Source organism: Mus musculus, chromosome 15, assembly GCF_000001635.26.
Source record: "Mus musculus strain C57BL/6J chromosome 15, GRCm38.p6 C57BL/6J".
Taxonomy (NCBI): Eukaryota; Metazoa; Chordata; class Mammalia; order Rodentia; family Muridae; genus Mus; species Mus musculus.
Window position 1 is genome coordinate 37,123,098 of NC_000081.6, and position 26,957 is coordinate 37,150,054.

At 45.5% G+C, this 26,957-nt stretch overlaps 3 long non-coding RNA genes across 4 annotated transcripts in view; 1 reads left to right on the forward strand and 2 right to left on the reverse strand.

Annotated features, from left to right (window-relative positions):
- Positions 1-929: 929 nt before the first annotated feature.
- The window catches only part of Gm41302, a 44,281-nt gene continuing 18,253 nt past the window's right edge, over positions 930-26,957 (reverse strand). Inside the window, exons 2-3 of the long non-coding RNA XR_875170.3 lie at positions 24,055-24,212; positions 930-1,497 (exon numbers count right to left, since the gene is read on the reverse strand). This is a non-coding gene — a long non-coding RNA (predicted gene, 41302). The remainder of the gene's footprint in view (positions 1,498-24,054; positions 24,213-26,957) is intronic.
- Gm41301 lies at positions 10,126-12,644 on the reverse strand. Its single transcript, XR_875169.2, has 3 exons — positions 12,364-12,644; positions 11,880-11,966; positions 10,126-11,118 (listed from the first exon to the last, which is right to left on the reverse strand). It is a non-coding gene; the product is annotated as a predicted gene, 41301 (long non-coding RNA).
- The window catches only part of Gm34820, a 33,480-nt gene continuing 19,372 nt past the window's right edge, over positions 12,850-26,957 (forward strand). For both annotated transcript variants that reach the window (XR_383949.3, XR_875168.1), the window contains exon 1: positions 12,850-12,930. This is a non-coding gene — a long non-coding RNA (predicted gene, 34820). The remainder of the gene's footprint in view (positions 12,931-26,957) is intronic.

The window sequence follows — 26,957 nt, forward strand, 5'->3', positions numbered from 1 at the left end:
AACTACATAGAGAGATCATCAAAAAAAAAAAAAAAAAAATTCACTATTTTAAAACCCATTTCACTGTTAAGTAATTAAAAGTCTAATTCCAAAATCTGTTGATTTCTACTGTTTTTGTTTTGCTTTGGTAGACTAGATCTCTTCTTCCTCTTCTTCTTCCTCCTCTCCTCCTTTTTTGTTTTTTTGTTTTTTGTTTGTTTGTTTGTTTGTTTTGGTTTGGTTTGGTTTTGGTTTTTTGGGTTTTTTTGAGAGAGGTTTTTTCTGTGTGGTCCTGGCTGTCTTGAAACTCACTCTGTAGACCAGGCTGACCTCGAACTCAGAAATCCACCTGCCTCTGCCTCCCAAGTGCTGGGATTAAAGGCGTGCGCCACCACCACCTGGCTTCACTTACCTTTCAAAGTTCAATTTATTTCAATTCTAGGTTTTAAGACTGCTTAAATCTGAAGTGTCACAGATGAGAAAGTGAAAAATGCCGTTTCCCAAGGACTCTGACTTCCTAACCTTCTGACCCCCAAGACATTTATTTTCTCTACATCCTGGGGGATCAAGTTCTCAGCTCTGGTCATCTTGCTTTACAGACATAGCCATTTCCTTGTGTTTGTGTCTCTGAATCAAAAAGTAATTAACTCTAGGATCTTTATTAATAAAATAATAATTATTATTATTTTACCTTTTCTTGTATGTGCATTAGTGTTTTACCTACATGTATGACTATGTGAGAGTGTAAGATCTTGGAATTACAGACTGCAGTGAGCTACCATGTGGATGCTGGGATTTGTACCCCGATCCTCTGGAAGAGCTGCCAGTGTCCTTAACTGCTGAGCCATCTCTCTGGACCCACTCTAAGACCACCTCTGTGCCTACATTCTGTGGCTGTGGGTGGAGGGGAGAGTGAAAAATGGAGAAAGCAATCTGCTTCCAACCCCCCAACTTGGAGGCTCCTCAGCGGAGCACCAGCAGGATTCTGAGAGACTCCTCTCTGCCCACTCCACAGTTGTGGGCCACTCCTTCACTCCTCAAGTTGGAATTGGTCCTCGGCATGGCAGTTTCAAAGTATGATCACCAAGCCTTCGACTCTTTTTGTTTACCTTCTCAGTCATAAACGTTCATTCCGTTCCTTGTGTGCAACTTGTATTAAACCACACACTGATTTATTGAGCTCTCCATGGCAGAAGCTGAAGTGAAGATATAAATCGCCATGCAGTCAAGGAAACTCTCTGTAACAGAATCAGCCAGTCTGCTCCTGAGAAGCCTGGGAAATGGCCACCAACACATCCCTGTGTGCTCTTCCGCCCGCCTCCTCATACTTTCTCCTTGTTCTGATGACACACCAATTCCAGGAGCACATGCTGTCACACCCATGCATTTTCCACTGGCCTCATGAGAGGGAGCCTTAGATGAGACTTATGTGTCTCTGCAGAGAGTGGAGAACACGTGCTCCAAGTCTCGCAGGGCAGCGGGCAGAGTTCCAGTCCTGTTTCAGTTCCGTAGCACTGCCTGGGAACACAGCAGGGAAATAAGTTGTTTTGAATAATATGTTGGCTTCTAGTGCACATGCTCGTGCACACCCACACACACCCACACACCCACACACACCCACACATCCACATGCACACACACACACCACACACACACTCTCTCTCTCTCTCTCTCTCTCTCTCTCTCTCTCTCTCGAGTACACACACACACACACATGCACACACACATCACACTCTCTCGAGAGCGTGCACACCCACCCACACCCACATATGCACACCCACATATGCACACCCACACTCACCCACACATCCACATGCACATACACACACACACACACACACACATCCACATGCACACACACACCACACTCTCTCGTGCACACACACACACACACACACACACACACACACCTTTCGGGAGGAAACTCCTCCCTGATTTCAATCATACAGTGTAGTTATAGGGGCCAGTCAAGCATCCCATTTTAATGTAGCCATGACACTTTCTAAGATTGTGGGTCTCTGGGAGGTGGCAGTGGAAGTTTGCACACTCCTGTCCCAGATGGCTGGATTGGGAAAGCTGGCAGAAAGTATTCAGCAGCCATGGTGCCTACATGGAATGAGTCAGCCTTTGGAGGCAAAAGAGGAGCTTCCATATACAGAGAAGCAAGCAAGAAAGGAAGAAGGGAAGGAGGGAAGGAAGGAAGGAAGGAAGGAAGGAAGGAAGGAAGGAAGGAAAGAAGGAAGGATGGACGGAGAGAGGGAGGGAGGGAAGGAAGGAAGGAAGGAGAGAGGGAGGGAGGAAGGGAGGGAGGGAGGGAAGGAAGAAAGGAGAGAGGGGGGGGGAAGGAAGGAGAGAAGGAAGGAAATAGGGAAGGGGGAAAGAGGGAGAGAAGGTAGGAGGCAAGGTAGGAACAAAGGAAGGAGAGAAGGAAGGAAGGAAGGGAGGGAGGGAAAGAAGAGAGGGAAGGAGGGAGGGAGAGAGGGAAGGAAGGAAGAAGGGAGGGAGGAAAGGAAGGAAGGGAGGAGGGAAGGTAGCAACAAAGGAAGGAGGGAGGGAAGGTAGGAGGAAAGGAAGAAAGGAGGGAGTGAGGGAGAGAAGGAAGGAAGGGAGGGAGGAAGGAAGGAAGAAGAAACAAAGTCTGTTGTAGCCACACCCTAGCCTATCCTGTCAGTGAACTAAATACCAGTGTATAGCTGAGCTAGTTTAAACTGAGTCCCCAGTCACTCAATATTAACCTGACTAAGACCACTCTGCACACTCTGGTGCTCACACAGCTCTCTCTCTTTCAAGCAATCTGTTCAGGGAACAGTGCTACCCACAGTGGGTGGCTGTTTCCATCTCAACTAACTCAATTAAAGCAATCCCTGACCCGAGAGATGGTGCAATGCTTCAGAGTGCTCCATGCTCTTCCGGACGACCTCAGTATGGGCAGCAGCTGATGTCGTAACTCTAGCTCCAAGGGATTTGATCCCCTCTTCTGGCCATGATAGGGACTACACTCACATGCACATTCCCAAACACAGACACACAGGGGTACTCACAACTAAAAAGGAAGGAAGGAAGGAAAGAGGGAAGGAAGGAAAGAGGGAAGGAAGGAAGGAAGGAAGGAAGGAAGGAAGGAAGGAAGGAAGGAAAGAAGGAAGGAAAGGAGACTTACAAGCATGCCCAGATGTCTGTCCAAGTGATTCTGGATGTCAAGTAGCTAGCAATGGAAATTAACTGTTGCAAACAGGTGTCTTAGACTTTGCTTTATCAGCTTACAATGTTTATTTTATTTTTTATAAAGAAGGGGGTGGACAGGCAGGCAGTGGTGGCTTACACCTTTAATTCTAGCACTTGGGAGGCAGTGAAAGGCAGATCTCTTGAGTTCAAGGCCACTCTGGTCTACAGAGCAAGTTCCAGGACAGCCAAGGCTACATAAAGAAACCCTATCTCAAAAAACTAAAGGAAGGAGGAGGAGGAGGAGGAGGAGGAGGAGGAGGAGGAGGAGGAGGAGAAAACCATTTTGTAGTGACACACACCTCTGATCCCGGTACTCAGGAGGCAGAGGCAGGCAGATCTCTGTGAATTCAAGGCTAGTCCAAGCTACATAGTAATACTTGATCTCAAACAAACAAAAGTATTTTCCTTCTGTAACTAATGAGTGAACCAGGAAGTTAAACTTTTAAGTTGAGTTACTGTATTGTCTCTGGTAATAGTTCCCACAATGGTTGTACCATCCTTTCCTGATTCTCATTTCATATTGTGAATTACTTCAGATTGTGGCTGTAACTCTGTGTCTAGTCTCAGAGAGCCTCCCAATTTCTTCTTGACTTCCCTCCCCTGTGGGTGAGCAGTCTTTGATCTACCACTTGCTGCTGCTAAATGCAGGGTCTGTTGTCATTTTTTGTCTCTGTGACTCAAGAGTTCTCCTTGTATAGAATCTGTTATCTTGTCTGGTAGAGAGTAGGTCTCCCTCTGTTGAGCTTTCATACTTTCAAAAGAATTTAATTTAGATACATAGTAAATAATACACACATACACACACTCTCACAGGACACCACATCACACCACACACATGCACACAAACTACACACAGCACACACATACCACATACACACATCACACATATCACACACACACACATACCACATACACACATCACATATATCACACACACACAAACCACATCACATATATCATATACATACACCATACACATCACACACACATACACACACATCACACACACACATGCATACACACAACACACCTCACACACACACACTGCACACATGCACATACAGACTTGCATTTATAGCATATTCTTTTTCTTTCCAACTTTATTTTAACATGGTTTTTTTTTTTTTTTTTTTTTTTTTTTTTTTTTTTTTTTTTTTTGGTTTTTCGAGACAGGGTTTCTCTGTATAGTTCTGGCTGCGAGTGCTGGGATTAAAGGCGTGTGCCACTATGCCCGGCTCTATTTTAACATGTTTTTTGTTGTTGTTTTATTTTGTTTTGTTTGAGAAAGGTCTCATCACAGCTCACACTGTACTTGAACCCTTGACCCTTTACCCAGCCTCTGGAGTGCTGAGGTCACAGCATGTCTACCATATTCTTCAGCCTGCTTGAGTCTACATGCTGTACTGGAGCTGAATGTCCACCAAGCGCTTGCAAGTCCATGTGAAGTTGGGACAACCCTGGGGCAGCCCCTGGTCACCCCTTGATCCCTGGCTGTTTCCGTTTTTATTGGATAGCCTGAAGCTTGGAGGAGTTCTCAGAAGCCTCAGCACCACAGGAGCCCTCCGAGTTCAAGGCTGACTTCATGGGGATGCATTTCAAACAGTTATGTGCTGCAACATCTGGCTTCACTCTTCTACTGTGCCAAGATGGCGAGCGCCTCCACCACATACATAAAATTACTAAGACAGATGCTTACCCCCTGTTTATAAAACAGGTCCGCTAGCCCTAGATCCAGGCTGGTGGCTCTCACGTGCAATCCCAGCACTTGGAGGCTGATCCAGGAACACTGCTGTGAGTTTGAGGCCAGCCTGAACTCCATAGTGAGCCCCGGGTCATCTTCAGGTATGGGTGAGACCCTGTCTCAAAACAATCAACTAAAAAGATTCTAAAAAGAAAATCTAAAATAACATGCAAGACCTGGTATAAGATATAAACATCACCAGTGCCTTAAAAACTTCAGATGTTTTTGGTTGGCCCAGCGATCTTTGACAGCTCCTATCCTCAATTAGATTATTTAGAAATTACAAGCATCTCCAAACTCATTTCTCCAGTCTGTTGTTGGACAAACAAAAATGTGTATTTATATTTGTCCATAACTTTTCTTTCCTCCTTCCTTCTGTTTTCCCTCCTTTTATTTATCTTCATAGTAATCTAAGATGACCTTAAACTTCTGATCCTCCTGCCTCCACCTCCCAAGTTCTGGAATTACAGGCATCACCATACTGCTTATCTAGCTGTGGTTTATGTGGGAAACATGAAGATCTGATACATTGACGTCTTCTACTGTAAATTTAAGGTGAGGTCTCCTTTTCCTTCTCTGTGTGTGACACTGGGTAGGACTCTACATTTATTTTCTCCCCCATGACTAGTGACTTTAGCCCTATGTCTTGATTCTGACACCATCCCTCCGTCTGCACACCATGCTCTGCACACGTCATGGCTGTGACTGTTGGACATCACTAACAGCACCCAGAGGCTGCAGTTTCCCTGAAACTGTGTTCGGTTCCCCTAGAGGAGAAGAAGAACGAAGTCACTGAGACGATAAAACAGGAGCCATGGCCCTGAGCTGTTCTGTCTCTCCCAAGTGTTTGTTTGTTTGTTTGGTTGTTTGGTTGTTTGTTTGATTTGCTCATCCAAGTCTTCAGTAGTTATACCTGTGACCCCCTGCTCACTAGGCCGTAGCTGCCAGGAGCTGGGTCTAGCACTAACACAGGGTTCTGAGCCAGCCCCTGTCAGAACTCATATTGTACATTTCTTCCCACCTCCAGGTTTTGTAACTTGGTAATGGTGTTGGTGATGCTGTTGGCACCAAGAGAATCTGCAGGTGCAGTGAGTTGCTTTTGGTTATTTATTTACTTATTTATTTTTATACTCATTGGTGTCTGGTCTGTTTGTAAGTGTGTGTGAGGGTGTCAAATCTCCTGGAACTGGAGTTACAGACAGTTGTGAGCTGCCATGTGGGTGCTGAGAATTGAACCTGGGTCCTTTGGAAGAACAGCCAGTGCTCTTAACCGAGACATTTCTCTAGCTCCAGGCAATGCCTATTGTTAAATATTTATCAAAGCACCACAGACTGAAGCCCCGGGTGCTGAGACCACAGTAGGAAATGCCCAGGGACGGGGGTCCTGGAGAGGCATGACAACTCTGCAATCTTGACTGACCTGGTCGTGCTGTGAGAAAACAACCCAACAGACAAGCCAGACTAGGGGACGTGTGTGCTAAGGGAGACTACAGACACACGGTGTGGGGGAGCTTGTGTGCTAAGGGAGGCTCTACAACACTCATTAGGTTCTCCCTGGGCCACGAGAGAGGCAGAAGCACCTGCTCATTTGTCTGTCTGCCTGCTCCATCCCGAGAACTAGAAAGCTATCTGTGGCATCTTACAGTGACACTGATCCCTAAAACCATCGGAGCTCAGGGTGTTGAGACACAGCATCTGTAATCCTTGAGAGGTTGAAATAGAAGAATTGTGAGTGCTAGGCCAACCTGGACTACACTGAGAGGTATGCCTCCCCCACCCCCACCCCCAAAATACACAGACTAGAGAGACAGTCCAGTGAGTAAGGCATGTGCCTCATGCACCTGGGGAATGGAGTTCAGGTCTCCAAAACCGATGTAAAATGCTGGGCTCTATAGCACCTCGATGCATTCCCAGCAATGATGAAATGGGAGTCAGAGTCAGGGATACCCCTGGAAGCCCACACCAGCTTCCTTTACAAAGTTTTGGGGCTAAGAGAGACCTCGTCTCAAACAGAAGGTGTAAAATGTCTGAAGAATGACATCCAAGGTTGTTCTCTGATGTTCACTTGGACATCAGGCACATTCATGCACACACATGTACACACGAATAATTTTTGATCATATGACTGCTTTTGGTCTGTGATCATTTCCAGTTCTTTTGCATCTAAACATCAAAGGGAAAGAGAGAAATTAGGTTAAAAAAACAAAACAAAACAAAAATTTACTATTAAAAGGGTCCTAACCAGGATTGATGAGGAAGGAAGGCGTGGAATCCCATGTGCAACACGTCTGTAGTCTTCCACTCGGCATGGGATCCCATGTGCAACACGTCTGTAGTCTTCCACTTGGCATGGAATCCCATGTACAACATGTCTGTAGTCTTCTACTGGGCATGGAAGCCCATGTGCAACATGTCTATAGTCTTCCACTTGGCATGGAAGCCCATGTGCAACACGTCTGTAGTCTTCCACTGGGCTTTGCGTCTGTCTGGACGTCCTGGCAGGCTGCGTACATGGTGCACGTTGAGGATGAAGTGAGTGAGTTCTTTCCTTCTTGCTGGGTTTGAACGGAGGTAAACATGGAATAAATGTGGACTAAGTGTTGGAGCCGGTCCATCTGCACAATCCTCGCTGCTGTTCTGAAGTCTGAAACTTCCCTCGGGCACACACTGTCTAACCTGAGCAGGGGCTGCATAGAGTCCACCTAACACAGCCACAGAGACAAAGTAACACCCAGAAACGTGTCCTTCGGAATAATTTTCCCAGAAGAAATATAGCGGCTTTCCTCCTCCTAAAACTTCTCCCCACTCTCCTGATTCATGACACTGCCACCTTTACATCCAGAATGAATGTTGCTGATCACATCAGTTTTATTCAGATTTAATGTGTGAATATTTTAAAAGTCACATAAGATTTTCACTTCAGAAACGTATGGGGACCTTTTATTTTATGTGGCTATATATAGAGCGCAGCCTGGCGTCATAGCTGTGGGAAATATAATAATATTATTTAATTCAATATGTTCTGGTGCCTAGAGAAATATTCAAGGATTATTCAACATTCAAGCCACAGCCATCTTTGCAGACTACAAATAGCATTCATCTCTAGGGAGGGAAATTCCTAACCCCAGACTTAATAAATGATAAATATCTTACCATAAAAAGGTTGAGGCTGAAAATGTCAACTCTGAGATGTCAGAGAATTTTGATGTTCTCAAAGCAATGTTAATTTGCTTCCTCTCAGCCATTTTCGTGTTTGCCAAGAGGAAACAACATGGCTCCCTCTGAGAGACACTGAGTAAGTGCATCTTAAGTACACTACAAGGTTCCTCCCTCTCCTGGCTGGACACAGACAAGACTTTGTTGATTCTTTGGGACAAGAACAGAAAGGCTCTTTGTGGTCCTGATGGGAGGAATCCATGCCTGGGAAGTGCCACGAGGAGCGAGATTGTCCTGTAAAAATCCATGGCAGCCACCTCTGCTCATCATGACAAGGGTGTTTGTGGCTTGGATGCAGATTGAATGTGCTCCTCCAAGAGGTGGGACTTGAGTCACTGGAGGTCCATTTCCAGAACAGGTACTGTAGTTTTCAAGAAACCCTAAAGTAAAATGGCTTCCCCCTCAGCCCTTTACTGTCCCCTAATTTACCAGGTAATCTCTCTTTCTTGTTTATTAATGTCATCTATCTTGTAATGTGGCTACAAAACCTTCACTGAAGCTGAACAGATGTAGTGCTAGGCTCTTAGAGCTTAAAACTGAGGTGGGGAAAATCTTTTTTGTTTGTTTGTTTGTTTTGTTTTGTTCTATTTGTTTGTTCTAAGACAGGGTTTCTCTGTGTAGCCCTAGTTGTCCTGAAATGCATTATGTAGACCAGGCTGCCCACAAACTCAGGGAACTCCTGCCTCTGCCTCCTGAGAGTTGGGATTAAAGGCATGAGCCACCAGGCCTGGCTACCTTTTTTATTTTTAAAGTATTCAGCTTCAGGTATTTTGTTATAGCAACAAAAAATCAAAGGTAATGACAACTTAATTATATGCCAGCTACATTCACCGTGATACTGGTGTCTTAGGGACACTGTGAGGCTTGGTATTCTGGAACATCTTTCAAATGTTACATGAGATCCTGTCTCTAACAGACAAAAAATACACAATAAAGCATCTCTAATTCTGTTGGAACTATGAATGATTGTTATATAAAATTGTTATATTGTAGATCAGGTTGAACTTGGACTCAGAGATCTGGCTGCCTCTGCCTCTCAGGTGCTGGGACTAAAGCTGTGCACTGCCAAACCTGGTGAGTCTGTGCCCACCCCCCCTTTTTTTTAGTGATTTATTTATTTTTCTTTATGTGCACTGATGTTTTACCTGCATGCCTGTCTGTGTCAAATCCCTTGGAACTGGAGTTACAGACAGTTGTGAGCTGCCATGTGGGTGCTGGGAACTGAATCCAGGTCCTCTGAAAGAAGAGCCAGTGCTCTTAACTGCGGAGCCATCTGTCCAGCCATGTGTCTGCCTTTTTATTTTTATTTATTTTTATCTTTATATTTTTAACATTTTTATTAGGTATTTTCCTCATTTACATTTCCAATGTTATCCCAAAAGTCCCCCATACCCTCCCCCCCTACCCACCCACTCCTACTTTTTGATCCTGGCGTTCCCCTGTACTGGGGCATATAAAGTTTGCAAGTCCAATGGGCCTCTCTTTCCAGTGATGGCCGACTAGGCCATCTTTTGATAGATATGCAGCTAGAGTCAAGAGCTCCGGGGTACTGGTTAGTTCATAATGTTGTTCCACCTATAGGGTCGCAGATCCCTTTAGCTCCTTGGGTACTTTCTCTAGCTCTTCCATTGGGGGCCCTGTGATCCATCCAATAGCTGACTATGAGCATCTACTTCTTTGTTTGCTAGACCCCATGTCTGCCTTTTTAAAAAGCTTTATTCTTACTTTACATGTATGAGTGGGGGGGGGGGTTATGCTTGTTTGTGTACCATGTGCATGCCTGTTTTCTACAGAGGCCAGAATAGGGCGTCAGATACCTTGAAATTGGAGATCCAGATGGTTCTAAGCTGCCCAGAGGATGCTGGGAAACAAGCCATGTCTTTTGCAAGCACAACTAGAAATCTTAACTGCTGAGCCAGCTCTCCAGCCCCATATATGCTTTTAAATAATGCACCATCCTGAGTGGGTGTGGTGGTGCATGCCTTTAATCCCATCATTTAGGAGTAGAGGCAGGTGGATTTCTGTGATTTTGAAGCCAACCTGGTATACACAGTTGTATCTACTAGGTAGGCCAGTCAGGGCTACATAGTAAGAGTCTGTCTTAAGCAAGCAAGCGACCAAACAAACAAACAAACAAATTAACACACCATTCTAAGTGTTGGGGTTTAGGAATAGAGAATGAGCTTAAGCTATTATGCAAAGCCGACACTTTATGAATTAATCAGCCCCACCTATCCCCAGCTCTTGCTCTTTCCGTCTCTGAATCGGACTAGGTTTCTCTTAGAAATGGAAGCTTGCTCTAACTGTCTCCTTACCACTGCTTACTTTCCTTAACATGATGCTTTGCCTGTTTTAGTACGCATTGCAATTCGCTTTGTGAAGTTGAGTGCTGATCTTTGTGTCTACACCACATTCCGTTCATTTGTATCTACACTGATGGATGCATGGTGTTTTCAGCTACTGTGACTGTTGTGAGCATGGGTGTACAGATATTTTCAAGACTCTGCTTTCAGATCTGTTGAGGCTACACTCAGATGTGGGCTTGTTAGAGACATGTGCACATTGTGTGTGTTTGTCACCCTTCGGGAAAATTAACTTACACACTGATGGGTGGTGTCAGCAGGAAAGGTGCTTCTTACAAGTCTAGGGTCCCAACCTAGGCACTGCAAACTGTTAGGCCTCCTGGGGCGTTGTAATTGCCAGAAGGATTAAGAAACTGTGACCTAACACAGGCACTTGTCCATTCTTAAAGAATTTTTCCCATCGTTTGGTGATGTGGGTTAAAATGGCTCATCCATCAGGATTTGTGCTTCCAGTAACTGCAGATAGGTGGAGACTTCACACCAGGGTCTTCACTTCAGCCTTCGAAAGGAATACTTGGTAGGTCTACCTACATCGATGGAGTAGGTGGGTGTCATAGCAACCGAAGAGGAAAAACTGGGGGGCTCCCCAACACAGCTCTGTGTGTGTGTGTGTGTGTGTGTATGAGAGAGAGAGAGAGAGAGAGAGAGAGAGAGAGAGAGAGAGAGAGAGAGAGAGAGATTTAGAGCTCTCAAACAAATACAAGCCTCTTTCAAATCAACTTGCCCTAGAAGGTTTCTATGCAGACTGTCAGCCATTCAGACCATACTGTGACTTAGTAAATAGATGCTTTTCAATGGTGTTATGACATGAAAGCACAGGTCAGCCTCAGCACTGTTGACATTTGGGGCTGGAGACTTCTTTGATGTGGGGAGCTGTGCACTGTCAGATATTCAGCCGCTACTCTGATCACCTACATTAGCTCTCCAGCCTTGCTTGCAACTGCTAAGCAAGCCTCCAGGGATTGACAAAGGTCACACGAGGACAGCCCCAGCTCGCTGATTAAAATCGCTGCTAAGAAGGAATAGAGTTCTTGAGGAAAGAAGAGGAGATTTTGTTTGTTTACTTGTTTTTCAAGACAGGGTTTCTCTCTGCTGTCCTGAAACTTGCTCTGTAGACCAGATTGGCCTCAAAATCAGTTATCATGAGTGCTGGGATTAAAAGTGTGGGCCATCTCCCCCCAGTTTAAGAGGAGAAATTTTAAAGCAGGCAATGTAGAGGCTCTTAGGCCGGGTTAATACTGACACCACAGTAATTCTGAGTCCATTTGCATCGCTGACCCAGAAGCGCCACTGTCCTTTTAACTTTATTATTTATTTGTTTTGTTTTAAGGTAGTCTCACTTTGTAACCCAGACAGACCTTGAATTCATGGCCATACTCCTGCCTCCGCCTCCCGAGTGCTAGAATTTCAGGCATGAGCCAACATGCTGGACCCAGCAAAACTTCCTGTTGCAGAGATGAGAGACACACGCATGCGCCAGCAGAATAGCTGGTGCGCATGGAACATTGCCTGGCTCTACGTAGCACCTTACTACTGTCTGCTTTCTTCTCAGCTCTCACTACTTCCAAAATATGAAATACAGTGCAGGTTATCCTGAGAGTCACCCTCTCCACCCCTCAGAAATATTTCCACAGTAACCTAGTCATTAGCACAGCTCGTTCATTAACGCATCTTACCACCCACCACACTAAGACAGACATAGACATCCCCAAAGTGCTTTCATTCAAATCTGTCCCGCTTCTCAATAACGATTGCTGCTTGAGCAGCGAGCCCTGCTTGGAAGATGACGGAGATCTCTGGCTAGGACGGCCAGTCCCCTCTTAGTCTGAGGCCAATGCCCACCTTAGAAGCTGCCTTCCCGCACGAAGTGACTGCGGCTAACGAGCCCCACCCCAACGTCCTTATGCTCTCCACGCAGCCCTGTTTCATCAAGATAACAGACCTCCAGTCCCGCTGTGTGAGAGGGGAGCCGCCCCGGGATGCAGCCCCCTGCCCACGGCCCGCTCGCCCGAGGCTGCCCCGCACCCCGCGGGCCGCCATCTTGCCGTGAGACGAGCCGTGTAAACAAAGCTGGGCTCGGATTTAAGGGAGGATGTGTGCCGGCTTCCAGATCCTCGGCCCACAAGCCTCAACCACTGTACAAACTGAGCACGACTGTTTGCTTAGTGGCTTTATTGACTCAGGTCCCGCCTCCCGGGCAGGTGGCCTGGCGGCCACTGCGTCCTTGTTCCGCCTGGCTCTGCCCCAGCGCCACCGCGGCCTCCCTGCTGAGGCGGCCTTTCTTTCTTTCACTTCAGACCCTTGAAGATCAGGCTGGCAGCTGACACAGGTGTACGGTTTCACTTATAAACAGGCATTATTCGCTCTGGTCGGTATTTTCAGCGAGCCGCGGCGTTTGTTGCGTAACAGGTACTTTTTCCTGGTCCCTCTTGAAGAACACTGAACTCTGCTGTGCTGTCCTGGCTCTAGTGCGTTAACTCTTTGTGACCCCAGGGCTTTATTTGTCATCCGCTTCCAAAGAGGCCTAATGGGTCATTAAGATGGCCCACAGACCACCTACAAACCTCCCACGAAGCCTGGCTTCACTGTGGGTTAGGCACAAGCAGCGGCTTTGAAAAGAAAACATTGAAAAGATTTTCCTTGTTCATCAGGACAGAACTGGGGTTGTTTGTTTGTTTTGTTTTCTTGGTTTTGGTTTTTCGAGACAGGGTTTCTCTGTGTAGCCCTGGCTGTCCTGGAACTCACTCTGTAGACCAGGCTGGCCTCGAACTCAAAAATCAGCCTGCCTCTGCCTCCCGAGTGCTGGGATTAAAGGCGTGCGCCACCACTGCCCAGCAGAATTGTTATTTATTATGTCATTTATTATTGATGTAGTTTGCTAGACAGGGGAAGGGAGGGCCAGAGAGGTGATGCGGCTTCTCACAGTCCTGTAGACTGCAGACAGATCATAAGTTACTGCCCTATGGTTCCAAACCCAGTGTTTCTAGCCACACCTCAGCTTTCTGTGTGACAGAACATGTTACTCTTTGCCTCTCATCTGAGAAAAGAGAACCTCACCAGACCCCAGGTCAGGCACTAGCCCATTTAAGGGAAGATGCCCTGAGCGGCTGCCCACAGTCACCTGGCAGCTTCTAAGCAGTGTGGAACGGTGGTCTCTCTTCTCTGCCAGAACTGCCCATGGACAACTCCCTTAAGCTTTCCTGTCAGAGGGTTAATTCATATGTTACACACATAGCAACACTCCCACACATAGTAACTCTCCCACACATAGCAACACTCCCACACATAGTAACTCTCCCACACACTCCCACACATAGTAACACTCACATACCCCCATGTATTCAGTATACAAATAGGTACAAATGTACATGCACAGACCTGTACTTAGACCATATGTATCCATGCCTTTATACATACTCGTGTGTGTGTGTGTGTGTGTGTGTGTGTGCGTGTGTACACACACACACACACACACAATCTTATTCATACTCATGTAGTCACACAATTTTATATCCCTACACTCCACACACTTCCACAGCAAATTCATGCCCACACTCATGCACACATAACATCTCCACACATGTACAGTTGCACTCACATAATTACAAATGTCCCACTCACACAGCCCACTTGTTCACACTTACGCAGTCCTTTACACACTCCTATGCATAGACACAAATACTTATCTTCACGCTTTTTGCACTTTTTTTGAAGCTGAGTACACGCTCTGGTGAAAGGTCAGGAGGTCAACACCCAATATGTTAACGGACAGTAAACTGAGGTATGCTATGACTTTCTGGAGTCACCCAAACTAATCTTGTTCTTTCAGTGAGGACCTTCGACCTATTACAAAGAAACCTGGTCTCTCTTCTGACTTTAATTGCCCTCGACCCCAACCCCTTATTCATGGCAGGCGTTTGGCACCGGGCCCTTCTCTCAGGGGACCCTGTGGCATCTTACACACTAGCTCTTAATAATATAACTGCTGCTCTTTGCTTCCCCTTCTTCATCTATAACATGTGACTAGTGATGGTACCAATATGAGCCTCAGAGAGTTATGGGTACCAAACAGGCTGGTGTATGTGAATCTAATGGACCAGGTAGACCAAATGTACTCAAAACTATGAGCTACCAATGCTTAGTTTGGTCTCTGTTGTTAACCAGGGACAGAGGATGCTCACCGCAGCAACAGGCACTTGCCTGCCTCTGAGAGCTTTCTGTTGAGGTGGCTGAAGTCTGACACTCTGACACTTGAAAGAGTTTGATGTCAGGGAGCCGCTCCTGTATCCTACTTGGTGCCAGAGCATCCGAGACTCCTTGGATGGTCAGTGGTAAAGCCAGTTGCCCTAGTTGGCAGGGCCACAATTCATTAACCTTCCCCATAATTATTATATTGACTTAAGGTTTGGGGAAAACTGTGGGAAACCAATTGGAGAGAGAGCCATGCAACAAACAGAATTTTATGTTTATTTTTAGCTTCTAATGACAGAACCCTGGAATGGACATATAGCCTATGACAAAGGCTTCTCCTTCTTGCAGTTACTGGGGAAACGGAGGCTCTGTTAGACCCAGGCACAGTGCTTCCGTCTGCTTCTCCCTCTGGTGAAGTCAGAGGCCAGGGTCCAAATCATCCAGCCCTCATTGTCCTTTCCTGTTTGTCCATCTGCTCAGCCCACTGGGGGCTTACTGCTTGGCGATGTGATGGCCTCTGTGAACTCCTCTCTCAAAAGCTCCCCAGGGCAACCAAATTGCCCTTCCTTCCATCTGCCTCCTCCCCACCCCCCTCAGGTAACTTCAGCATCAGAAGGGCCTCTGCCCTAGAATCTCAACTATGTCCTTATCAGAACACTCATCTCATCAAAGGCAGGACCAGAAAGAGGCCATTTACACCCCCCCCCCAGTTCCCTTTTAAGAGATTGGGGTGGGGGTAGCAATTGATTGCTTTTTTAAATTTGCTTTTTGTTTCCACTGACACCTAAGTTTACAAAACAGTTCCTATCCATGCCTCAGGGATTACTGGAAGGGTAGTCAATGAATGGCAACATGGGAAAGTGGTGGCAGGGGTGACCTTTACTTTTACATTGATTTCTTCTTCATACTTCTCTAAATTGGTTGACTTAAAAACACATACCTCTCCCTACTGGTGTTAGGGGGCTGGAATTCAGAGTCTTGTGCATGCTAAGGCAAGTATCTTACCACTGAGTTATATCCCAGTCCAAAACTAAAGTCATTTTAAGAAGAATGTTTTCATTCAGAGATGATGCACCTAACCTTCAAGACTAGAGGCCCCAGGGAGTTTAGAGGTCAGGTGGGGTGAAGGGGTGGGACATCCATGTGGAGACAGTGGGGCAGGGAGGAGGTATGGGATATGGAGCAGTCAGAGGGTGAATGGGGAATGGGGAATAAAATATGGAGTGTAAAATAAGCAAACAAATAAATAATATTTTTAAAAAGGAAAAAAAAAGAATTGTTTTTAAAAGCACACTTGAAAAGGTGATATTGGAGAAATGGCTCTGCAGTTAAGAACACTAGCACCCATGTACTGGGCCCATATACTGTTCCAGCACCCACACTGGGTGGCTCAATACCAACTACAACTGTCCATGTCTGTGGGCAACGCACACACACACACACACACACACACACACACACACACACTGAAACCAAATCATAAGAAGCAAGCACAGTGTCACTGCTGTGCTTTATCCAGATGCTGTACGGTGTATCGTTTTCTTGCCACCACTTCCGTGAACATCCATCAGCAGGGCAGTAGTGCTCGCTGCAAGGGCAGCATTTCCTCTGAGCTGCTAAAAGGCTTGTTGCTGAAGACAAAGATCGTCTGCACAGGGACGCAGCATTCTCCATCCTGGAAGGCTTGCTGAAATGGATTTTCCACTCATGGAGCTTTTGTACAATATACCTACTGGTCCTCGCTTTTTAGGGAAGGTTGAGGTTTCAGGAAGGAAAAGACTGCCCAGCAGTTGCAGAGTGGGAACCCTTTCCAGCATCATTGAAGGGAAAAAGGAACTGCTAGATCAGGTGCACATTAGATTAAAAACTCTCAGGGTTGATTTCAACATTTATTTTTAGTTAGGGTCTTACAGTATAGTCCTGTCTGGGCTGGAACTCACACAATAGACCAGGCTAGCCTTGAACTCATAGAGATCCATCTGCTTCTGCATTCCAAACACTGGAATTAAAAACATATACCACCACGACTAGCAAGATGCATATCATAAGTATCTAATTCAACCTTGCAATCAAAACACTCTTGTGCAAACATCACCCTGAACATTAACCTCTACCCCCCTCCCCCCATTCTCTAGTCCCCAACCCCGATCCCAGTATAACCACAATCTTGTGAGTTACATATTTTAGACAAATACAATACTTCTTTTGCATGTAGCTTCTTTCATTCACACTCATGTTTGAGAAAGTCATAGATTGTCTGGCAGTCTCATGCAAACCCATTGTGATTTACTGGTCTAGTCTATAGGGGATGGAGCTTTGGTTAGTTTACGGTTTTGAGCTTTTATGTGAGTTACAGGAGATAAACATTTTCATAGGTGTCTTGTGCTGAGCATATCTGTGCATTTTCTTGAGTAGGTGCACAGGAGTGAAAAGGATGTGCAAGCATTTACCTTTACTTACTAGATACCACTAACAGTTTTTCAAAGAGGCCATAACCCATTTACATTCTCCTCAATCCTGTATGAGAATCTCAATGAGATTGAAATGGAGACTTTTTGCAAGATTTGTGTTGGACCATAACCTGGAAGCTCTTTTCTCAAGCCTGAGGAGGATGGAATGGGTTGTTTTCCTGAAGAGTCTGAAGCATCAGGCAATTCCACCCCCCCCCCCCCCCCACACACAGTTTTTTAAAGATCAAAGTATCTCACGAAGTAGATGAAGGTGCAGCATAGCCTTTATGCTTTACAGGACCCACCAGGCTCCTCCAGCCCACAGTAGCCGCAGGGCTTGGAATTCAGGTCCCATGCAGATCTGAGAATCCTTGGGTTCCTCAGAAAGGTCAAGTTCATATGCCTGCATCTCTATCACATTTCTGGTTTCCAACAACAGAACGTGTAGAATCTCCTATCTTTCAGACATTAATGCCTTTCTTCTGTCTGTTCTCCTTTTACTTGTGGATAATTTGCTGATGCACAGATTAGAATGATCAAGTTTTCAGAGAGAAAAATAGTTAAGCTGAAACATTCCCTACAGTGGGATGACAGAACCTGGACCCTGACTAAGCCAGCCTAGGTTTTAGGAGACTTAATTTGGGCAGCATCCATGATTGGCAGCAGTTTGGTGACTTGGCATTGAATGCTATATCTTCTGATATGACCAAACTATTATTTTTGCATCTTTGTTTATTTGTATTTCAAACAATGAAAATCAAAACAAACAAAAAACAAAACAAAAATACCAAAGCAAGCCGGGCAGTGGTGGCACGCCTTTGATCCCAGCACTTGGGAGGCAGAGGCAGGTGGATTTCTGAGTTCGAGGCCAGCTTGGTCTACAGAGTGAGTTCCAGGACATCCAGGGCTACACAGTGAAACCCTGTCTCGAAAAACCAAAAACCAAACCAAAACAAAACAAAACAAAAGCAAAAAGCAAATAAAACCAAGTTCCCACAAAAACCAAAAACCAAAAAACATGGAGTCTGTTTTGTTTTGGCCATTCTCAGGCATGGGTCCTGCCTTGGAGTGTCCTTGATGTACCCACTGACATTCACTGGAGAAAACCAATTTTTCCATTTTTTGGAAGGTATCAATAACAGATAGCTTCTCAGTGTGCATGCATGCAGTAGTGTATTTATGGAGGTGAGAGGCTAGCCTGTGCAGTCAGTTATCTGTCTCTGTCATGTGGGTTCCAGAGATTGACCTTGGGTTGACAGGTGTAGCTCAAGGAACTTGCTGTGTCCATCTCGCTGACTGTGGATTGAGTTCTCGGCCTCGAGCTCACTATGTAGACAGACGTGACAAACTTCAACTGCCTCCACCTCCTAGGTGCTGGCATTACAACTATGGACCACCTTGCCAAGATTTACTTGGTGCTGTGAATTAACCCCAGGGCTGTGTGGATGGCAGGCAAGCCAGTTGAGTCACATCCTTGTCTTTGACCAGAGCACTTTGAGGAACTAAGCCAGTGATAACCTTGAAGAAATAGCTTTAGGTGGTTATGTTTATCTAGAACCAAGACCATACCTGTCTGACCAAATTAAAGAAAAGAAAAGGAAAAAAGACCTCCCCACATTAGGAACTGTTGGATGATGTAGTCTGATGATTCCCTGGGACCCTGGGAGACCAACACACTTGCTTGGGCACCATTCAGTACACCCTTGGGTACCATTCAGTACACCCTTGGGTACCATTCAGTACACCCTTGGGTACCATTCAGTACACACTTGGGTACCATTCAGTACACCCTTGGGTACCATTCAGTACACCCTTGGGTACCATTCAGTACACACTTGGGTACCATCCAGTACACCCTTAGATACCATTCAGTACACACTTGGGTACCATCCAGTACACCCTTGGATACCATTCAGTACACCCTTGGGTACCATTCAGTACACCCTTGGGTACCATCCAGTAGACAATGCTTACTCCTTTGCCAGCATCTCCTCTCTCTCCCTGGGATGCGAGAGATGACAGAGCCTTTTCCTGACACACACACTAAGGATATACACTCCCTGGGATCTCAGGACAGCAGGGTTAAGGGGACAGAACCAGTCACCTCTAATTTGGGGGCAGAATGAGTCTGCTGCAAGTTTGGGCTGTCACCATCGGTCATCATTGGTTCCTTGTTGCTGGGTTTAGGAAAAGATATTAAAAGTAGCAATTAGGAGAATGTATAAAAATTCCAGCTTTACTGTGAGAGCCAGATCTATTGCAGTGAACTTTGTTTTTTTTCCCTAGGTTGTCAGCCAGTTTGTCGAGATGTCCGTAAGCTCTTGTCTGAACTTGAAGATGTCCAGACAAAATATAAAAAAGAAGCTTGTTCAGGCTTCCTGACTGACTTGAGTTATATATAATTTTTATTTGGGAGCTAGCGATAGAACTCCTAAGGCAGCCTCTGACTTTTTTTTTGTTTACACTGAGCAACTCCTTTAATATTTCTCAAGCTAGCAGGCCTTCACTCTTGCCCTTACAGATACGTACGTGACCTGTGAAAGTCTAAGTAACTTGCCCTGGCTGGTATTTGAGCTAGAGACTCTCTCCTATCTCAGAGCTTCTCATCCAACAGAAGCATTAAGACAAGCAACAAATCACAATAAAGGGACATAGAAATTCAAACTTCAGAAAACACAATGCAATGGGACTTCAGAGTTAGAAATGCCATCAGGTTGAGTCAGAAGAACCTAGTAAGAAGGGTATCATTTTGCTGGCTGGATAGGACTTTCCACCCCTTCTACGTTGTGCCAATGGAAAACTAGGGGATATTTCTTTAAGAATCTTCAAAAAACATTTTTTCATACAATATATTTTCATCAAGTTTTCTCTCCTCCCTCAGTTCCTTCCAGGCTCAACTTCCCTCCAGGCTCCACCCCTTCAGGTCCCACCTCCTTCAGGCCCCATCTTTCCAAGCTCCACCTCCCCAGGTTCCACCTCCCTCCAGGCTCCACCCCTTTCAGGTTTCACCTCCTTACCTATTCAACTTCTTTGTTTTAATTTTTTTTTTGTTTATTAGGTATTTTCTTTATTTACATTTCAAATGCTATCCCAAAAATCCCCCATACACTCCCCTCCCCACCCACTCCCACTTCTTGGTCCTGGCGTTCCCCTGTACTAAGGCATATAAAGTTTGCAAGACCAAGGGGCCTCTCTCTTTCTTGTTGTTATTCTCTCTCTTTCTCTCTCCCTCTCTCCCCACTCTTTCTTCCCTCCTCTAAAAACAAATACAAAAAAGTGAAAATCAAATAAAACAAACAAAAAACAGGACTAAAATATCAAAGGATCCCTTTCCCTTCCGCAGTGCTGGGATTTTGTCTTGGATTCCTCAGGAAGGTCAAGTTCATATGCCGGCATCTCTATCACATCTCTGGTTCCAACAACAGAACGTGTGGAATCTCCTATCTTTCAGACATTAATGCCTTTCTTCTGTTCTCCTTTTACTGTGGATAATTTGCTGATGCACAGATTAGAATGATCAAGTTTTCAGAGAGAAAAATATTTAAGCTGAAACATTCCCTACAGTGGGATGACAGAACCTGGACCCTGACTAAGCCTGTCTGGTTTGAGCCTGTGCAGGGCTTGTGGGTTCTGCCCTCAAAATATCAGTCCTGTTGGGTCTACAAGACTCTGTTTCCTTGGTCGCCCATTGCTGGCTCTTAGAAATCTTTCTGCCTCCTCTTCCACATTGACCCCGACCCCTGAGAAGAGGGCTTTGATGAAGACATCCCTTTTAGGACTGAGTGCTCCAAAGTTTCTCCCTCTCTGCACACTGTTCAACTATGGGTCTCTGTGTTATATCTCTTGTTTCGTGTAGTGTTTCTAATACCCCATTTTAAGCTCTGGGCAGCCCTGGTTCCCTTGGATCTGTGAATGAAAGACACCCCCCCCCACACACACACACACTAGCTTATTTTTAATATACTTTTAAGCTCAATGGCCAGACACTTCTAAGCCTCCTGTGAATAGCCTGCCCTTATCTTCACTCCCACCTGTAAATCTTCCCTCAGTTTAGTTTCCCAGTTACCTTCTACTTGCTCAGCACCCTAAATCAGCCCATAGTTTAGTCGCCTTTCTAATCTCCCACCTGCTCCTCCACTCCATCAAAGAACTCACATGGCTGGTGGCTCTCTCTCCCTCCAAAGCATGGCGAATTCACTTCCTTTCCTGCATCTCCTAGCCTCCAGTGGGAACCTGGAAGTCCTGCCTCTTCTACCCACTATTAGCCATTAGCCATCTATTAGCCACTAGCATCTTTATTGATCAATCAAGAACCAATTGGTGAACAGGACCTTCAGGGTTCACATGCAGATTCCTGTCCAAAGCATCAGAACCAACCCCCACATGTCCATCTATTGTGAGAAGGTTCTCTGGAGAGTGTTGGTCAATGCACTAATCTGAGCCTAATGTGGTTGCTGGGAGGTCCCTGGTTGAGAGGGGCTTTGCAAGTCAGTAGATACCACAAAGAAATGTCGATGGGCTCCTTCAAGAGAAGTTTGTACCATTGCTCAGACTCCAGCTCATTTCTGCTGTCCTGCCTTTGTGGGGAGTTGAGGTGGCATGGCTTTGCCTCTCAGGAGAAAACTGATAAGACTGCTTTTAAAAATAAATAAATAAAAAGGCCAGCACACTGGTAGAGTACGTAGCTAATCCTGATGAGGCCCCGTATCAAACCCTTGTGCTGGTGGTTTTAAATGTCCCTCTCCACAGCCTAGAGTCACCTGGGAAGGGAGTCTCAACAGAGGAAGCACCTTCTCAAATTAACATAGAAGTAGGGCTCCATCTGGAGTCTTTGATGACAAGCTAATAAGTATGAAAAGAAAACAGTTATAGAAAGAGGCAGGGGATCCCGGGAATCACAGGGAAGCTGAGGAGGCTGTGTTAACAGACAGCTTAGGGGGTTCGGACCGTTTGGCCCATAAGAAAGAGACACTCAACCTGCCATTCAGCTCAAGTCAATCTCCATAGCAGGGAGGGGGTTCTGATTGGAGTAGCCTGGTCACATGCTGTTCCCTGCCGTGGAACAAGATGGAGAGCTGACAATTCTACAGGAAATTAGGGGATGGTGAAGAAGAACCTTTGGATAAAGGACAGTCAGTGAAACAAAGCAAAAACATGCTACCACTAAAGGGGAAGAAAAGTCCTAAGTACCAGAGCCATCCGTCAGTTGAGTCCAGGGAGCAGCAGGCTGGGGAAAGCCTGTGGTGTCAAGCATGGTGGCTGCTATCCTGGGGGCATTTTTAAACTCCTGTCAGGAGCTGGGCATGCTACTACATGCCCTTAATCCCAGCATTTAGGAGGCAGAAGCAGGCAGATCTTTGTGAATTCTAGGCCAGCTTGGTTGATATAGCAAGTTCCAGTCAGTCTAGCTAGAGGTGCATAGCGAGACTCTGTCTAATAAATAAATAAACAAATAAACAAACAAATAAATAAATAAACAAACAAACAAACAAATAAAAGTTCAGTAGGGGTAGCAGACATCACCGATGTCCCTCTTACACCAGGTTCTTCCCCTCTCTGTGTTTGCCAGTGGTTTTCCCATGGTAAGTATCTCAGACTCTGGCATTAGCTATTGCCTGGCACATGAGCAGGCTTGTGGGAAGTCTAGGCATACTAGGGAGTTTGTACCTTGGGAGTGATTGCAACCAGTGACAGAAGGAATAGCTCAGCTAACTTGTCCTTTTGTGCAGTCACACAGAAGTCTCCACTGTGACAAAGACACAGTCACACACAGCAGTAAGCTACTCTTCACGGCATGTTATAAACTCCCCAACCCCCTTGCCAGTTTTATCTCCCACCCTGTTCGTTTCTCTGCTGAGGCTCCCTGGCATTTGATTTCCATTCGAATCTTTGTAGGAAGTGTGCTATCTGAGCAATGGGCAAGATGCAAAGAAGGAAGTCACTAGTCTCATGAAGGAGAACTGAGCTGTGATGCAGCCCTCAGGTATCTGCCTGCAAGTAGACTCTCATTCTTGTGTTCGTCTCACCTGTACTGCCTCGGTCTCCTTACCTCTGGACCTTCCAACATCATAATGGCTGGTCCCAACGAATGTGTATGTCCAGCATGGTGATTCTTTCTTCAGAAGTCTAAAGAGACTTAGTGCAGTGTGCAAACATTGCCTGTCCTCTTCACAGCCTGTGATCATGAGAGCTCTTGGCTGCTTGGATGGCCTCTCTCTTGTGACTCTGCTTCCTACCTGGGATTGTAAGGTGTCTATAGCTAGTCTCTTAGAAGGTGATGTAGCTCATCCCTAAAGTACATAGACTGGGGCAATAATGTCAAGGATGAGGGCCTTGCCGCAACAAGAGCTCACTTAAGCACAGATGAGCTACTTTTCTTCCTCCCTGTTGGTCGGCAAGACCTCTTTGTTCCAACCCACACAGGCACCACCATTGCTGTCTGGGGTCCCCAACATGTGCAGCTCTGGAGCCCCAAGTCACCAGAGCTCCATAAATTCTTTTACGTTTTAAATGAGTGATGAACAGTTTGTAAAAAGATCTTTCCTTTGTATTGGGATTAGATCTTTCTAGAAGGGATAGGCTAGAGAAATTGTCTCTCCTGAAATCTGATTTAATATAAGGCTTTCTGAGGGGTGGCCTGAAGTTAAGCACACAGCAGGCAGTATTAGGAAATCTGGAACAGCCAGGAATGGTGGCACATGTTTTTAACCCCAGCAGTCAGAAGGCAGAGGCAGAGGCAGGTACATCTCCAAGTTTGAGGCCAGCCTGGTCTACAGTGCAAGTTCCAGGACAGGCAGGACTACACAGAGAAACCTTATCAAGAAAAAAAAAAGCAAAACAAAAATAATAACAAAAACAATAAAGAAATCTAGAACTATTTCCTGGTTCGTACCTGAAGGATGTGATCTCTCCTTTAGATGTTTCTGTAAGAAGAAATATAAAGGCCTCAGGCACTTGCTGTGGATCAGTCTTGAGACCTCCATGGTAGGAAGAACTAACTCCCACAAATTTCTCTCTGTCTTCCAGACATGCACACATGTACATGCACATCTATACACAAAATAAAAAAAAATTGTATATTTTTAATAAAAGCATGCGATAATTGTCTTTCAAATGAAATATCTGAGTAGAACATATGTGCACATGTTGCCCATTTTCTTTTTTTTAAACTTATTTGTTTTTATGAATACACTGTAGCTGTCTTCAGACACACATCAGAAGAGTGCATCAGATCCCATTACAAATGGTTGTAAGTCAACATGTGGTTGCTGGGAATTGAACTCAGGACCATTGAAAGAGCAGTCAGTGTTCTTAACCACTGAGCCATCGCTCCAGCCCCACATGTGTCCATTTTCAAAAGGAACGTCACCACATTCATTTTTACCTGATGATACTGCCAAGTCAAGAACCTTGGGCAACTACAGTTTCCATACACTTCATCTCTCTAAGAGACTGGTGTAGACTTGTGAATTGTGAAGATAGTATTGACGCCGTAGAGAGATTGTGTTCTCTGTGCACAGGTAGCTATGGGCTAAGCAGCTCCAACCATCTCCCTCAGGAGAGGTCTAAGCAGCTAACTCCTCGAACTGCTCTTACATGGGATTTACATAAGCATTGCAGAGCAGTGAGCCACACCATTCTTAGCTCCTGGTTTCTCAGCATGTAGTGTGCTGTGCATCATGACCCGGAGCCCCATGCTTCTGGATACCATTTAATCTTCATGGAGACACCGGAGAGAAGAAAGACATTTGTGCCTTTTAGACTCATCCTGGAATCTTGGGAACCACATGACTAACAGCAACTGTAAAAACCAACGTGGTCACAGGGCTCTCTAGACAAAGCAGAGAAAGACACTGCCTGTGGGGAAAGAGTAGTTGCAATTTAGACAGTGTCAGGAAATGACTAAGAAAACAATCAGGGGTATAATGCCAATCAGGACTTCTGAAGGATCTGAGGAAACTAAAGAGCTACTCTGGGAAAGTCTTCTAGACAGCTATGTAGAGCTTTCAGAAGGCCCCATGACACAAAGCTTGGTGGGTTCTGTCAGAGTGCCTAGGCTAGAGAACTGGGGTAAGAGGGTTACAGAATGCCATGGAACCCTGTAAATCACACTAAGATTGACCCCTTTACACACTGGTCAGACTGTCCTCATTGTCACCTCTGCACAAACATGCCATTCATCTTAGTGTGAAAGTAGAATTGGCCTGAGCTACATTCAAACCACACCTCCAAGTTGGAACTCTGGCAAATGTTCCTGAGCAGGCTATAGAGCATAGGATCTGAGAATTAGGAGGTGGGAGAAAGGACTTTGGGAAGCTACTCAGGTGCCATGGGGTCTTCATCCCTCTAAAATAAGGAAGTATCCTAAGAGCAATCTTAAAGGCGTATTTTAAGAAAAGTTCCCAGCATCCACAAGCATTTTCTTCCCAACCCTCCCTTAATAAAAACCTGGCCAATTTTTCTCTTGGCTTAGCTTCTAATTACTATTATAATCATCTTCCCTCAGTCCAGGCTGCATCTACTTGACCAGCCAAAGAAACCTTGGTTCATCTCCATAGTGTGATTCTCTTGGCCCACTTTGACACCAATGGTGGCCTATGTCTTGGGTGGTGTCTTAGTCAGGGTTTCTATTCCTGCACAAACATCATGACCAAGAAGCAAGTTGGGGAGGAAAGGGTTTATTCAGCTTACAATTCCATTCTGCTGTTTATCACCAAGGAAGTCAGGACTGGAACTCAAGCAGGTCAGAAAGCAGAAGCCGATGCAGAGGCCATGGAGGGATGTTCTTTATTGGCTTGCCTCTCCTGGCTTGCTCAGCCTGCTCTCTTTTAAAACCCAAGACTACCAGCCCAGAGATGGTCCCACCCACAAGGGGCCTTTCCCCCTTGATCACTAATTGAGAAAATGCCTTAGAGTTGGATCTCATGGAGGCATTTCCTCAACTGAAGCTCCTTTCTCTGTGATAACCCCAGCTGTGTCAAGTTGACACAAAACTAACCAGAACAATTGACCCCTTGTCAACTTGACACACAAAAACATCACTAGTAAGCCTCAACCCTTACAATCTTATTCATTCCCATTCTAAATAACTTTAAAAGTCCCACAGTCTTTACATATTCTTAAATTTTCAATCTCTTTAAAATATCCATCTCTTTTAAAATCTAAAGTCTTTTTTACAATTAAAAGTCTCTTAACTGTGGGCTCCACTAAAACAGTTTCTTCCTTCAAGAGGGAAAATATCAGGGCACAGTCACAATCAAAAGCAAAAGTCAATCTCCAACCATCCAATGTCTGGGATCCAACTCACGATCTTCTGGGTTCCTCCAAGGGCTTGGGTCACTTCTCCAGCCATGCCCTTTGTAGCACACGCATCATCCTCTAGGCTCCAGATGCCTGTACTCCACTACTGCTGCTGCTCTTGGTGGTCATCTCATGGTACTGGCATCTCCAAAACACTACATGACCCCTTCAGTCCTGGGCCATCAATTGCAACTGAGGCTGCACTTTCACCAATGGCCTTCCATGGCCTCTCACAGTGCCAAGCCTCAGCTGCTCTGCTCAACTCCTTCATGCCTTCAAAACCAGTACCACCTGGGTGACCCTTACACATTACCAAGTCCAGCCACAGCACAATGTACAACTTTGGCTATATCTGGAACACAGCCACTGTGCTCTCAGAAAACACTTCCCAGAAGATGTCACCTCAATGATGCTGGTCTCTTCTTAATCACCGCTAATTTCTTAGCTCCAGCTAACCAGCATCAATAGTCCCAGTAATGCAAAGTTTTTGCTTTA